The sequence below is a fragment of the Mobula hypostoma genome, chromosome 2, assembly GCF_963921235.1.
Source record: "Mobula hypostoma chromosome 2, sMobHyp1.1, whole genome shotgun sequence".
In the NCBI taxonomy this organism is placed as follows: Eukaryota; Metazoa; Chordata; class Chondrichthyes; order Myliobatiformes; family Myliobatidae; genus Mobula; species Mobula hypostoma.
The window spans coordinates 209,191,241-209,206,280 of record NC_086098.1 but is presented as its reverse complement, the minus strand read 5'-3'; positions in this window follow the sequence as shown (position 1 = coordinate 209,206,280).

Below are 15,040 nucleotides of genomic sequence, written 5' to 3'. Positions count from 1 at the left end.
GAATTCTATAATTTGTCTGGAAGGCATTTGTGAGAGTGCAAGAACAAAACTGAAAGCCGGGTTGGACTTAAAGTTCTGGTTTACAAGAACTGCCATGAATGAGGCAGCTGACTGGAGCCAGCACTACAATTTACTGGAGATTTGAGTTTGCTTCCCTGCCCCCTCTCTTTAAGGAAAACAGATTGAAGAAGCATTGTATGACCACATTTTCACAGATGCAAAGCAAATGTGGTTTGGTAAAGACAAAATATAGATAATTTCAAAATAGTAATAATCAGCTGTCATTTAAAAATACTAAAGCTTGGCTCAGGAAGACATTTGTGCTTTTCCGATATTAGGATTCTGACTCAGGTCGTGAGATAAGAATTCATTGCTTATATGCACACAGACGGCAGCCCGCTCGAGGGGAAATTCCATTCATTATGTCCAGCAGGAGAGATTGAGGAGGGCTGGGTCGCTTGTGTGAGGGGACAGGGCAAAGGTGAATTGGGAGTAGTAAATTTATTCCTTAGAATAAAATACTCCAGCTCAAATTAAATGCAAGTTTCTGTAAATTTAAAGTAAAATTAAGTTCTGATTTGATGAAATATTCTAAGCTGCTTATTTTTCTTGTAAGCAAACATTCAAGGAAACATCAGCCAATAACTTCAAAAAAGTTGTCAGAGTGCTCATTGATCCACACCCCCATCATAAAATACTGATTAATGACAAGTGTCTCAGAATTAAACTCAGTTGAATTTACCAAGAAATATTAACTCCCTAATGGACTCATGGAAAACGCAGATGTAATTTAAACTGTTCCATTTCTTTCCTGAGATTGGAAGGAAGTAAAGTCAAATTATGCAAAATTCTGAAAAAGTATCTAAGTAATGGGAACATGATCTTTGTTTTCAAAAAGGTCTTGAATTACTTAACAATATTTTTGATTCCTTATTTGGTGTTTTACTCATTTGTTGTCAGTAGTAATTAATGTGGATATTATAATTCTCTTCGGGTGAAATGCAAGGGAAGTTTATGAAAGTTATTGAATGAAAAAAAATTCCCAAACAAATGAATTTTCATTTATATTCTGAGACTTCACAAAATAATCTTTGACGAATTGGGGGAGTGGAAAATTGTATGATTTTAAAAACACAATATTTTCTACAGTATTTCAACCTGATGTCATTAATTCCAGTCAAAGGTTTAGCCAATGAAGTAGTTTATTTCTTCCGAAAATCTAATGTTGTCCAGCCACTTCATTGCATCCGGCCCCTAATTACATAGAACCCTTGCCAGACAGAAACTATTCAACCCAGTTATATCATTCCACGCTTTCCTTTCTACTTCTGACAGCATGCTATTAATTCCATTTCTCCCTAAATCTGTACTACTTGTCTAATTTGTCCTTGCAGTAATGATTTTCTCTGAGATGCCTATTTGACTTCTCGATAACTTTTCATGTATTGATGTCTCTAAATATATTCTTTCCCAGAAGTGGCAAAACATTCTAGCAAAACCCTTCATTATTGTAAAGATCTCACCCTTCAGTTTTCCATTTTCAGGATAAAATTGATACAAATTGCTTATCCATTCCTGCTAAATATACTCTTCTGCCAGATTAGAACTTGAAAGAAATAAAATGCATTATAACATATTGTACTCAGGGCTCGTAAACAATTTTGAGGCCCTTAGTGTAATATGAGCAAAGAAACATCCATAAAGAACTGTTTGAACATAGAAAACAGAGATTTGGAAAGAAAATAAAGTTGCAGATGATGGAATCTAAAATCTAAGCAGAAATCCTGGAAGATCTCAACCAGCTGCAGCATTTGTGGAAAGAGAAACCAGTTAATATTTCAGGTCAGGTTCCCTTCTACAGAAGAGATGAGTGGAGGAGCTTTTCAGTGCAGTCTTTGGGGGAGGTGTGAGGTGCAAGACAAAAGCCTATGTGAAGAGAGTACTCATTGGTTTCAGTACTTTTGTTTCGTATCATCTGATCTGTTACTACCAAATTGCATGTACTCTGGGATACAGACTTGAATGCCTGATTTACTGAAATTTCTGAGCAGGAATTTCAGGAAGTGTAATGGACCTGGTCAGAAGATGAGATCATGTTGAGGTCATGTTGAGCTTCAGGAGGCTAAAGAATCACTGAAAATCATTAATACAGAAGGAGATACTCTGAATTACAAAGACCTACCCAGTTAAAGTTAATCTTAGCCCTACAAGTCCAAGAACTTTTTAAATGTGGTGAGCGTTTCTATCAAAATTACCATTTTAGTAAGTGTGCTTCAAACCCCGAACAGTCTTTGGGTAAAGCAAATCCTCCTCTCTAGCAATTATTTTAATTATACAGTATGACCCTTGGCTTTTAACCTCTCACCTGAGAAAAATACCCTTTCAATTCTCTCATAATCTTATGCCTGACAAATTGATTTTACACTCTGCCTACTGTGTTACAAATAAAATAGTTTCAATAGCCCAGCTTATCCAATCTCAGCTCACAACTAAAAGTTTCCAGTTTTATCAATATTCTAGTAAATGTCCTTTGCACCCACTCCAGTACAATCGCAAGCAATGTGGTAACAAATGTCAGAATAAGAAATGGATGGAGTGACAGTTTTAGTCAATGGTTATTCGTGTAAGTTTCACATACGGTATATAATAGTGTTCTCTTTGGTTCATATACTGCTATTTGATTTACTTTAATCCCTAGGACTAAAGAGCAAAATTTCCAAAATTATAGATAGCAAGAAAATTGTGTTTTTATGTGAGCAACTGGTATTGTTTTCCTGAGAGCAGAAAGGCTTCTAGGTGATTTGGTAAACATGTAGAAAGGGTCAGGATGGAGCAAATTAAGAAAAGCTATTCCAATAACTATATGATCGATACCCAAGGATTTAGAATTAGAGAAGAGGCGAATGAGGTAAGATAAGGAATTTTTGTTGCAAACTGAGAGTTTAGACCTTGGGATGTATTACCGTACTTAGTGATGGAAGAAGATTCATATCATTTTTCAAAAGGGATTTTGGATGAACTTCCAGGAAATTTTTCCAGGGATATAGGAAATAATTAGATAAGTCTATGAACTGCTCCAGCAGCTGTCGTCTCTGTGAATTTTGTGGAATTTTTTGCCCTGCTGGTGTGATGAACTGAAATCGAAGCTTAGGCTTACTCTGGCTGCTCCATGGAGCAGATCTAAGAACTCAATCTGGTTCAGCATGCTGTCGTTTGCTCCTGGTGTTTGCCTGACGTGTATGTGATTTTTTTCCTCCTCTTTCTCAGCGCAGTGGTTATGGTCTTCCTTTTTTTAATAATAATTGTACTTTGAATTAGGTCACATAGGCTCAATGAGTCAGACTTGTGCTGTAGTGGTTTGTGTTCTATCAATTTACGATACCAAAAATGAAGAATTGGAGAGAGATTATAGAGTTAATGAAGAGCTTAATGATCGACACAATGCACCTTGGTTTACTGTGAACAGGGCTAATTTGTTTTTCCTGCCAAAGGACTGTTGTAAAGCTTCATTATACTCAGAGTCCCTCCATCCCTTCATCCCTCCCATGACCGCACACGTACAAGAAGATTGGAACGCAGACCACAACTACTCACTGGCTTTCACTATTGAGAATTTTTGAAGAGAAGCAAAAAGTCTTGAGATCACCAGAGGCTTTTTCCCAGGGCTGAAGTGGCTAACATGAGGGGGCATAGTTTTAAGATGCTTGGAAGTAGGTGCAAGGGGGATGTCAGAGATAAGTTTTTCACACAGAGAGCGGTGGGTGCATGACTGCTAGGTTTGGTGATAGAGGTGGATACAATAGGGTCTTTTGAGAGACTCTTAGATAGGTACATGGAGCTTAGAAAAATAGAGGCTATGCGGTAGGGAAATTCTGGGCAGTTTCTAGAGTAGGTTACGTGGTCATCACAACATTGTGGGACGAAGGGCCTGTATGTGCTGTAGATTTCTATGTTCTATGTTCTATGTTCACATAGATCAACCTGAGGTTATATTTTTGTGAAATTTTCACAATAAGTGATCCAAGTAACACAGATCCTCTGGTTCTGGGTATTTGGATGACAAAACAAATGATGGCTTTGTTTAGCTGATATAATACTGTGGTGTTCAATAAGTATATCCAGAGCGTAGACTGTGGGAACTCCTTCTGATCCCATTGCAAATGAAGTATCAGCCAGAGCTTGAAACAGGCCCATTCATGAAGAATGTTCTGAAAAACTCTCAGGAACTCTGGAAAGTGGGACAGTGGAACAGAAACCGGACATGATGAGGGCATAATTGGTCTCCACCTCTTTTTATCTTTTATTGTACTGCAATGGAAAATCTGTTTTAACAAATTAATCCTGTGGAAAAGCTGACTCATAATAATGAAGCTTTTTTTTTTGTCACACCCTGATTCCTTTATGGTTCCTGCCTCCAGCGATTCATTATTCTTCTAGGAGTGGAGATGTCATTACAAATCGAGAGACTGATGTCAAGATTTAAAGCTGAGTTCACCAGTTTTAGATAACTGGTTTGTTTCAAGTTGCCTCTTCTCCCATTTGTATCTAACCTTCTTCATGATCTTTTGTTTGCTCATTTATCCCGTCACCATCCATTTTTCACTCTAGCCTACCCTATCCTGCCTTTATCCTGCTATAGATCTCCTCTTTTATTCTATGCTCTATTCTCACTTTTCTGCATCTAGAAAACTGTTTAGTCTCCAACTTTCCCCAAATTTGTTGAAAAGTCAAGAACGTAAAACATTAACTCTCTTTTTCTCGCTTCCTATTTGCTGTCTAACCAGTTTAATTGTCCCCATATTTTCTGCTTTTCGTTTAGAGTTCTAGTTCTACAGCACTCGGCTTTTCTATTCAGTGTCTGGCATGTAATGTTACCTCCAGGCTGCCAGTGTTACCACCAAGTATTGTTGATGCTAGGTGGTACTTATAATGATCGATAAGTGCTAAAATTCATAAACATGAGAAATGCTGTAGCCGCTGGAAAACTAAAGCAACACACAAAAAATTCAGGGGGAACTCTGCAGGTCAGGCAACATCTATGGAAAAGAGTACAGCTAAAGTTTCGGGCCAAGACCCTTCAGCAGGACTGGAATGGAAAGGGGAAGATACCAGAATAAAAGGGTGGGGGCAGGGGAAGGAGGATAGCTGAAACCAGGTGGGTAGAAAGGATAAAGAGCTGGATAGGAAGGAATCTGATAGGAGTGGAGAGGGGAGGTTAAGAAAAAGGGAAAGAGGAGGAAATGCAGGGGGAGGTGTGGGCAGGTGAGAAGATTTAAGAAGCCAAAGTAGGGAACAGAAGAAGAGGGGAGAGATGAGAAATTTTTCTGTAGGGAGGAAAAAAATCGATATTCATGTCACCAGGTTGGAGGCTACCCAGACAGAATGTAGGGTGTTAGTCCTCCACCCTGAGAGCGACCTCATGTTGGTACAAGAGGAGGCCATGGACCAACATGACGGAATGGGAATGGGAATCGGAATTAAAATGTTTAGTCATTGTGAAGTTCCGCTTTTGGCAGATGGAGTGGAAATGCACGACAAGCAGTTCCCCAATTGCCAATGGGGCTCACCAGTGTAGGGGAGGCCACACTGGGGTTTCCAGACACAATAGCTAACCCCATCAGATTCACAGGTGAAGTGTTGCCTCCCCTGGAAGGACAGTTGGGGGCCCTGATTAGAGGTGAGGGAGGAGGTGAATGTGCAGGTGTAGCATTTTGGGCACTTGCAAGGATAAGTGCCAGGAGGGATATTAGTGGGGAGGGACAAATGGATAAGGAGGGAGTGATCCCTGCAGAAAATGGAAGAAGTGGGGAGGGAGGTAAAAATATGTTTAGTGGTAGGATCCCTTTGGAGATGACGGAAATTGTAGAGGATGATGTGCTGGATGTAGAAGTTCATGAGGTGGTAGGTAAGGACAAGAGAAAATATATCTCTGTTAAGGTGGCAGGAACGTGGGGTGAGTGCAGAAGTTTGGGAAATGGAGGGCAGCATCTATGTTAGAGGAAAGAAAACCCCGTTCTTTGAAGAAGGAGGACATCGCCGAGGGCCTGGAAAAAGAAAGCTGCATTCTGGGAACAGCTGCAGTGGAGACGAAGAAACTGGGAAAAGGGAGTAGTATTTTTACAGGAGCCAGGGTGGGAAAGGTATAGTCAAGATAACCATGGGAATCAGTAGGTTTATAAAAGATGTCAGTCAATAGTTTGTCTCCAGAGATGGAGGCAGAGAGATCGAGAAAGGAGAGGGAGATGTCAGAAATGGACCGTGAATTGAGGGTGGATGTTAGAGGCAAAGTTGATGAAATTGACAATCTCAACGTGGGTGCATGGAGCACGCCAACACAGTCAGCAGTGTAGCAGAGGAAGAGTTGGGGAGCATTGCCGGGGAAGACCTGGAACATGGACTGTGCTATGGAGCCAATGAAAAGGCAGGCATAGCTGGGGCCCTAGCGGGTGCCCATGGATACCTCTGAGGTCTGGAGAAAGTGAAAGGAGCTGAATGAAATACTGTTCAGGGTGAGGAACGGTTCTGCCAGAGGGAGGAGGGTGGTGGTGGAGGGGAACTGGTTGGTTATTTTATTGAGAAAGAAGCAGAGCCACCCTGCGCTGATGTCTCCAATCCATCTCTTTTTCTTGGACACCCTGTTCTGGTTCTCTGCCTGCTCTGGATCTTTTCACCTCCAACTGCCAATGAGGCATTAACCATCTCTATTTCAACACTCTTCTCTCCTCCTCCATGCTGACCCCTCCTGAACGTACCGTCCTGTGTTAGGGCATAGTCTGGATTTAAGGTATATCGCAAAATATTAACTTCAGCAAGGAACCTTTAGACCTGAATGTGGATTGTAGGTTAAATTTAAAATGCAGCCCTAGACAATAGGTTCCTAAAGCTGGGACTAGTGATCGACTGGACGGTCCGGAAGGGGGTGTCACTGCGGTGAGGTCCTTGCAGTCTTTCAAATAGAGACTACCCCAGAACCTCCTGTATATCAATGAGAGGGCCTGTGTGCCTGATGCACTTACCACGCTGGTGCTCCTGACCAGACAGTCACACTGAAAGCCACTGCAGGGCTTAGCTATCAGAAAATGAGAGGGTGAGGATAAAAATGTGATTAAACTGCAATCAGCCAGCAGGTAGGAAGCAGCAGGCATATGAATGACAAACCATTTTAAAGACAGTTGGTCAAAGTTCCCTTATCAGATTGTATCTCCTATCAGATTCCCCCTCCTCTAACCCTTTACTTCTTTCACCAATCAACTTCCCAGCTCTGTACTTCACCTGCTCCCCTTCTCCTGGTTTCACCTATCACCTACTACCTTGTACTTCTTCCTCCTATCCCCCACCTTCTTACTCTGACTTCCCATTTTTTCCCAGTCCTAACGAAGGGTCTCGGCCTGAAACATCAACTAGTTATTCTTTTCCACAGGTGCTGCCTGGCCTGCTGAGTTTTTCCAGCAATTTGTATGTGTTGCTATGAGACTAATGGAGGTGGATGAGAGTTCTCCAGAGTGGATGAGGTTAGAGATGATGTTGGAGACAGTTTTCTCATGATTTGGAGTGGGGTTCTCTTCAAAGGGTAGGTAGGATGTGTCTGAAAGTTGCTGCCCGGCCTCAGCAAATTCGAGGTCAGTCCTCACTCTACAACAGCACCCCCTTTGTCTGTGCATTTGATGGTAAGGCTGGAAATGGTGCAGAGAGAGTGGAGGGCAGTGCATTCAGAGGAAGTAAGGTTCGAGGAGGAGGGAGGAGTGTTGAAGTCGAGATGTTTCATGTCTCATTGGCAACCTGAGATGAAAAGATCCAGAGCAGGCAGAGAACCAGAGCAGGGTGTGCAAGAAGGGGAGGAGGGTTGGAGATAGGAGAAAGGATCATCAGTGCGGGGTGGAGCATTCTTGCCAAAGAAGTGGGCTCAGTGATGGAGGTGACAGGAGAAGAGATCAGCGTCATGGCGTACACGGAACTCACTGGGGTGCGGTGAAGAGGGACATAGGTAAGGCCCTTGCTGAGGACAGAACGTTCTGCCTCAGACAGAGGAAGATCAGAGGGAATAGTGAAGCCACAGCAAAGCTTAGAGCTGGGTTGGGTTTGGGGGAAGAAGGTTGGTGGCATCAGAGCAGAGAGAAGGGTTGGGGTGTTCGGGGAAGGTGGGGTGGGAGGAAGATGGAGGCTCCAAGGACCCAAGAGGTGACACGGGATTGGAGAGTGGTGGTGGGGGAGTGGGAACCTGGGGGCCCAGCGACAGCGAGAAGAGTCTCAGCCTGGAGGTGATGGTGGTCGAGACTTTCCTTTTAGTGCTATATGTGCAAAGTAGGAATGGGCTTGAGTTATGTTGTGGATTTAAACATAATTATTGCCATTGTATAGTAGACTTTGCAAAATATGACCAGGAAACCGTCCCATCTTTGCAAATTTCCTTTCCAATTCGACGCAATTGCTTCAGGCTTTATTTAGCGAATGAGTTGTTTTTCTCAGGATGTGCAGTAAAATGGCCCACTCCTACACATGGATGAGCTAATATAACACATGGAAGCTCAGCTTTTATATTGTCTATTGAATAAAGTGAACGAAACAAGATCATTTTACAATTAATTATTTCAGCCTTGCAGTTGTTATACATGCATTATTCTCTCTCACAATTTCATTAGGCCTTTTACGCACTAGACAGAGCATACCACAGTCCAAAGTACTAACCAGGGAGTGACAAACCAAGCCAGTAAACATATAAAATTTATTAGATTTGGTAGAAGGATCCAATAAATATCACTCCAGGGTGTGTAATCAGGAAGGAGAGCCTCACACCAGTTTTCACCTGTTCTCTGCAGCTGGTAGATCTTATTCTGACCTGTTATTGTTTTACGTTGGACTAACTCAATGGACAGTGTATTGATCTGATCAGTATGAACAGCAGGCAACACAAGCATTTCACTGAATCTCAGTACATGTGACAATAAGAAAACAATTCCAATTCAAGTCAGTGATATTTCATGTTGAAAACTGCTTATAATAGTTTAATTCTTGAATTATTCCCAGGATGATATAAAAGCATCACATGGATTCACAGGATTAAGTCACTTGTACCTATGTTGACTCTTTAAAAGGATGATTCAATTGATTTTGCACCCCTTATTGCATTGCCTTGCAGCTTTCACCTTTTGAATATTTGGTAACTTCCCTAATCTTATGCATACTCACAAAAATCTAGTGAACTAATACTGCACTCCCGCAATGACAAGTACATTCTTTCGTAGTTAAAGAATTACATAGAAACATAGAAACATAGAAAATAGGCGCAGGAGTAGGCCATTCGGCCCTTCGAGCCTGCACCGCCATTTATTATGATCATGGCTGATCATCCAACTCAGAACCCCGCCCCAGCCTTCCCTCCATACCCCCTGACCCCCGTAGCCACAAGGGCCATATCTAACTCCCTCTTAAACATAGCCAATGAACTGGCCTCAACAGTTTGCTGTGGCAGAGATTTCCACAGATTCACCACTCTCTGTGTGAAGAAGTTTTTCCTAATCTCGGTCCTAAAAGGCTTCCCCTCTATCCTCAAACTGTGACCCCTCGTTCTGGACTTCCCCAACATCGGAAACAATCTTCCTGCATCTAGCCTGTCCAATCCCTTTAGGATCTTATACGTTTCAATCAGATTATACCCAGTACCTCAGATGTAGTCTCACCAATGCTGTATGTAAGATATTGTCTCTACTCACATCCTCTTGTTGTAAAGGCCAACATATTATTTGCCTTCCTAAATGCTTTATTCTACCTGCAGTTTATCTATCATTCAGTGGGTTGTGAACATCAATATTTTGATATCTATCATCATTTATTATACTCTGATTTCAGTTTTGTGATCTTTCATTTTTACACGTTATATTCTATCTGCCATGTTCCCACTGACCCACTAGTCTGCATCCACTTGAATCCTGTTTACATCTTCCTCCCTATTCACAATCCCAGCTAGTTTTGCACCATCAACAAATGTAGAAATACGATATTTGATTGTGCAGGCAAATTATTGATACGGATAAAGACCAAATACTGATCTCTGCATTAGCCTACAAGTCACAGTGTGCCAACCAGAAAAAGATTAATTTACTCCCACTCTTTAATTTTTGTCCAATAAACTCTTCTCAATCCATGACTCTAATCTCGTTGGCCAATTTCCTCGGTGGGACTTTATCAAAAGCCTGCTGAAAATTGACACTCGCCACATCCACTGATTCTTCCTTATCTATTCTACCACTAACACCCACAAAGAACTCCAATAGATCAGTCAAATGTGATTTGCCTTCTGTAAATCCATGCTAACTCTTTATTCTGTTTTTTTTTTCTAGGCTTTCTGTTATTATAGACTCCAACATTTTCCCTGTTTCTGATGTTAAACCAGCAGTTTATGGTTTCCTGATCTCTATTTCCTTTCTCAAATAGTAGTGTCACCTTTACTACTCTCTAGTCTGCAGGATCAGTTTTAGAAGATCACAACTACAGCTTCAACTGTCTCTGGAGCTACCTCTTTCAAATATCTGGGATGTTGTATAGATTAACAGCTCCTTGAACTAGGGCATATTGTGGCGCCCAGTCTCATCTGCTTCTTCAGGACTATTTTTATGCCCATGCTTATTTCCTTTGCTTCCTCATTCTTGATAAACCTTTGGTTCTTTGGTATTTCTGGTAGATTTGTTTATGTTTTCTTCTATGAAGGCAGACACAAAAATACTTGTTTAATTACTCAGCACTTTTCCTATTCCCCATTACAAATTCCACTGATTCTGCTTGTAAAGCTGAAGGTTTCATCTGATTCTAACTAGAAATATGTTCTATTATTGCATCTGTGCAGACCCCACCATGCCCTGTGTCTTTCACAACAAAGTTTCTATGTGATTTGTTGCATGATTACTTTCTACAGTTGAATTTGCTCTTCATTTCAGCTGTACAGCACATATAAGCATGCACCACACAAGTAAATTTCTAGCTTATTTCACTTTACTTCCTCTATTAAAACGTCCTTATTAAATTTACCCTTTCTCTAGGGAAATCACCACTAGTTTCACCAATTTACCCATAAAATTGCTCTGTTATCTTTGGAATGATTGGTAAATCTTTGCTGCAACTTCTTTTATAATATGATATTGCTCCAAATATGTTTTGCCCTCATTCAGATGTAATACAGTGTCTGAAGCCTGACCTGTGGTATAAGAGTATTTAGCAAAATGTCCTTATCTGCTTATAAAGCTGAAGAACCTGAAGTCCTTTCATAACATCGTCTTCCACTTTCCTGCTGTCTTCAAAGGTTTATGTGCACACATGCCTAGTGCTCTGTCTCTGCTCATCTTTAAAACTGTACCATTTATCTTAGAACCCTTTCACTGTTATTACCATCAGATACAGGCAACCAGTGCATTACTAGTTACCATAGATCTCTCTGTATCGCGATCTTCCGTAATGCATGTATATCAAGAAATACACAATAAAAATGGACTTATAAATTCAGAGTGTGAATTTTTATTTCATAACTTAGATTTTTTGGTAATAATTTATGAATTCTATTGGGACCATTTTTTTTGTTCCCTGAACTGCTGTTTGGCAGTACACTACCTCACACTTATGTTAAATTCAATCTTCCTTTAGAAGCTCATTCTATCAGTCTGTCTCCGACTGCTTAAATGACTACACCATCCTCCTTACTGCATACCTAAGTTTCATGTTCTCCACAAATTTTGACACTGTGCTCCGTAAATCGTACTTGTTAGTGATAACTAACTGGTACTCAATCTAGCAGAGGTTGGTTGGATGACACTGCTTGAAAGAAAAAGATTGGGTGGCAAGTGGAAGACTTTTAAGAGTGAGAGTATGCTGAGGACCAGTTGTTCCTGTTAGGTTGAAAGGTAAACCTTGTACGTTTAGGAAAACTTGATTGATAAGTGATATTGAGGCTCCAGTAAAAAAAAAAGGAAGCGTACGTTGAGTTTGGGAGTCTGGGATCAAACAAATCCCTTGATTACTATAAAAAGATTAAGAATAAAGAGGGAAATCAGGAGGACAAAGGGGGGATATGCATTAGATCTGGTGGGCAATGATAAGGAAAATTCCAAGTGTACAATCGAAGTCGGGGGGAGTAAGTTCCTTTAAGATCAGCAGGGCTGCCTATGTTTAGAGCCACATGAGATTGGTGGGAGTTTTAAATGAATATTTCACTTCTCATTTATGAAAAAGAAGTCATAGTTGCTCAAGTGATTAGGGAAACAAGTGGAGATATTTTGGAAGACATTCATACCATCAGGGAGGAGATATTTACAGCCTTATGGTGCATTAACATAGATAAATCTCCAAATATCTCCATTACCAAGTTTCTCCTTGAACCTTGTGGGAGGGTGGAGATGAAATTGTGAGGCCCTTGCAGAGATAAATGATTCATCACTAGCCACTCATGACATTCTCAAGGACTGGAATGTGGCTAATGTTGTTCTATTGTATAAAAAGGGTAGCAAGGACAAGCTAGGGAGCAACAGTCTGGTTAGCCTGATGTCAGTAGTGGAGAAGTTATTGTAAAGAATTCTGAGGGACAGGATTTACATTTGGATAGCATTTGGATAGACAGATTCTGATTAAGAGGAGTCAGTATGGCTTTGTGCATGGGAAGTTGTGTTTGCTGAAACTTGAAGAGTTTTTTAAAGAACTACCCTAAAAGATAGAGAAGGAAGGGCAGTGATGATGTCAATTTAGAATTTAGTAAGATCTTCAATTACATCCCCTATGGTAGGCTGGTCTGGAAGATTAGGTCCATACCAGCCTACAGGGAGGGCTAGTTGGGTGAATTCAAAATTGGTTCCAAGGTAAACTTGGCACAGACAATGGTGGTAGAAGGCTGATTCTCAAATTGGAGGCTAGTGACTGGTGGAGTGCCATTGGGGTCAGTGTTGTTTATATACTTAGGTTCAAATGCACAGTGTTTGATCAGACATAAAATTAGGAGGTATTGTGGATAGTGGAGGTTATCATAGATTACAAGAGGATCTTGATCAGTTAGTAAGTGGAGCAAGGAAAAGTAAATAGAATGTCAAACCAACATAGGCCTTATACTATAAATGATAGGGTGCTGAAGAGTGTAACAGACCACAAGGACTTACGTAGGAGCATGAGTACATAGTCAAGAACGGCATCAAAGCTAGAAAGGGTGTTGAAAAAGCTGTTTAGCACACTGGCCTTCATCAGTCAGGAAAGTCAGTATAGAAGTTGGGATATTAAAGTTGCAGCTGCTGACTCATTTGTGAGGCTGCACTTGGAGTACTATGCATAGTTTTGGTCTCTTTATGATAGGAAAGAGGAAGTTAAACTAGAAAGAGTGCAAAAATTATTTATGAGGATGATTCCAGGACCAGAGGATCTAAGTTATAGGGAGAGGTTAGGCAGGCTAGGCCTTTATTCCTTGGAACAGAGGAGAGTGAGGGGTGACCTGATAGAAATGTTTAAAATTATGACAGGCATAGAAAAGGTAGATGGTAACAGTTTCTTTGCCGCAAGGAGAGGGGACAACAAAACTAGGGAGCGTAGACTTATGGTGAGAGAGTAATGGTGTAAGAAGGATCTTAGGAGCAATATCTTCAAGCAGAGGGTGGTAAGTTTATAGAACAAGTTGCCGGAGCAAATGGTAGAGGCAGGTACAATAGTATTACTTAAGAAACACTTGGATAGGTACATAGAGGCGTCAGACTTAGAGAGATATGGACCGAAAGCGAGAAGTTGGGACCAGCTGGGTGAGCATTGTGGTCGACGTGGACTCACTGGACCAAAGGACCTGTATTGCTCTATGGTACCCTAAAGCTGTTCAATCATTTATATGCATTGTAAAGAAATGTGATCATAGTACTACATACCATCCTTCAATCTGAAGAATAATCTTTTCTATTATTCTCTGTATTTATTATGTGGTGTTCTATCAACCATCTTTTATATGTACATGCGCACCTTTATGCTGTAAATCATTTCACCAGTGCATATATGTAAGCAAATCCAAAAGAAAATGCACTTTAAATTGCAAAAACTGTACACAAATTTGAGAGTTTTCAAAGGAAATAATTATATGGCTTTATAATTTAAATGGAAAAAGACAGTGTAAATGAGATATTATGTATAAATTCTGAAGATATCGGAAAACATGTTACGATCAAGGGGAATGTAGATGACAAGCTTCTCGTCAGGTCACCTAGGTTCTATAAATCTATCATTGTCTTTTAATCTGTTGTAATTTCAAGTCTCGATGAAGAACTGTACAGAATGAAATTTTAAAATGAACAGGGCAAAACATTCAGCAACATCCTAATTCCTACATTTGAATGCATTTGTGCTATAGTCGCTGTCCAATTTGCTTTTTAAGTAGCATCACTATTCTTCTTACCTTATGGTTCTGACTTCTTATTCAGTTAGCAAAGAATAAACAAGATATACGTTTTCCTGTGTAGAGTGGGTCAAAAGGTAATAAGGGTAGACACGAAGAAATCCCCAGATGCTGGTACAGTCGACGATTCGGGCCGGGACCCTTCGTTGGGACTAACTAAAAGAAGAGATAGTAAGAGATTTGAAAGTGGGAGGGGGAGGGGGAGGAGGCGATCGGAAATGATAGCCGAAGACAGGAGGGGAGGGGTGAATCTAAGAACTGGAGAAGGGAGAGGATCATGGGACGGGAAGCCTAAGGAGAAAGAGAAGGGGGGTAGGGGAGCCCAGAGGGTAGAGAGCAGGCAGGGAGTTACAGTGAGAGGAACAGAGGGAGAAAAAAAGAGAGAGAGAAAAAAATGGGAAAAATAAAAAATATAAAATAAATATGGGATGGGGTATGAAGGGGACGAGAGGCATTAACAGAAGTTAGAGAAGTCAATATTCATGCCATCAGGTTAGAGGCTACCCAGACGGAATATAAGGTGTTGTTCCTCCAACCTGAGTATCGTTTCATCTTGACAGTAGAGGAGACCGTGGATAGACATATCAGAATGGGAATGGAACGTGGAATTAAAATGTGTAGCCACTGGGAGATCTTGCTTTC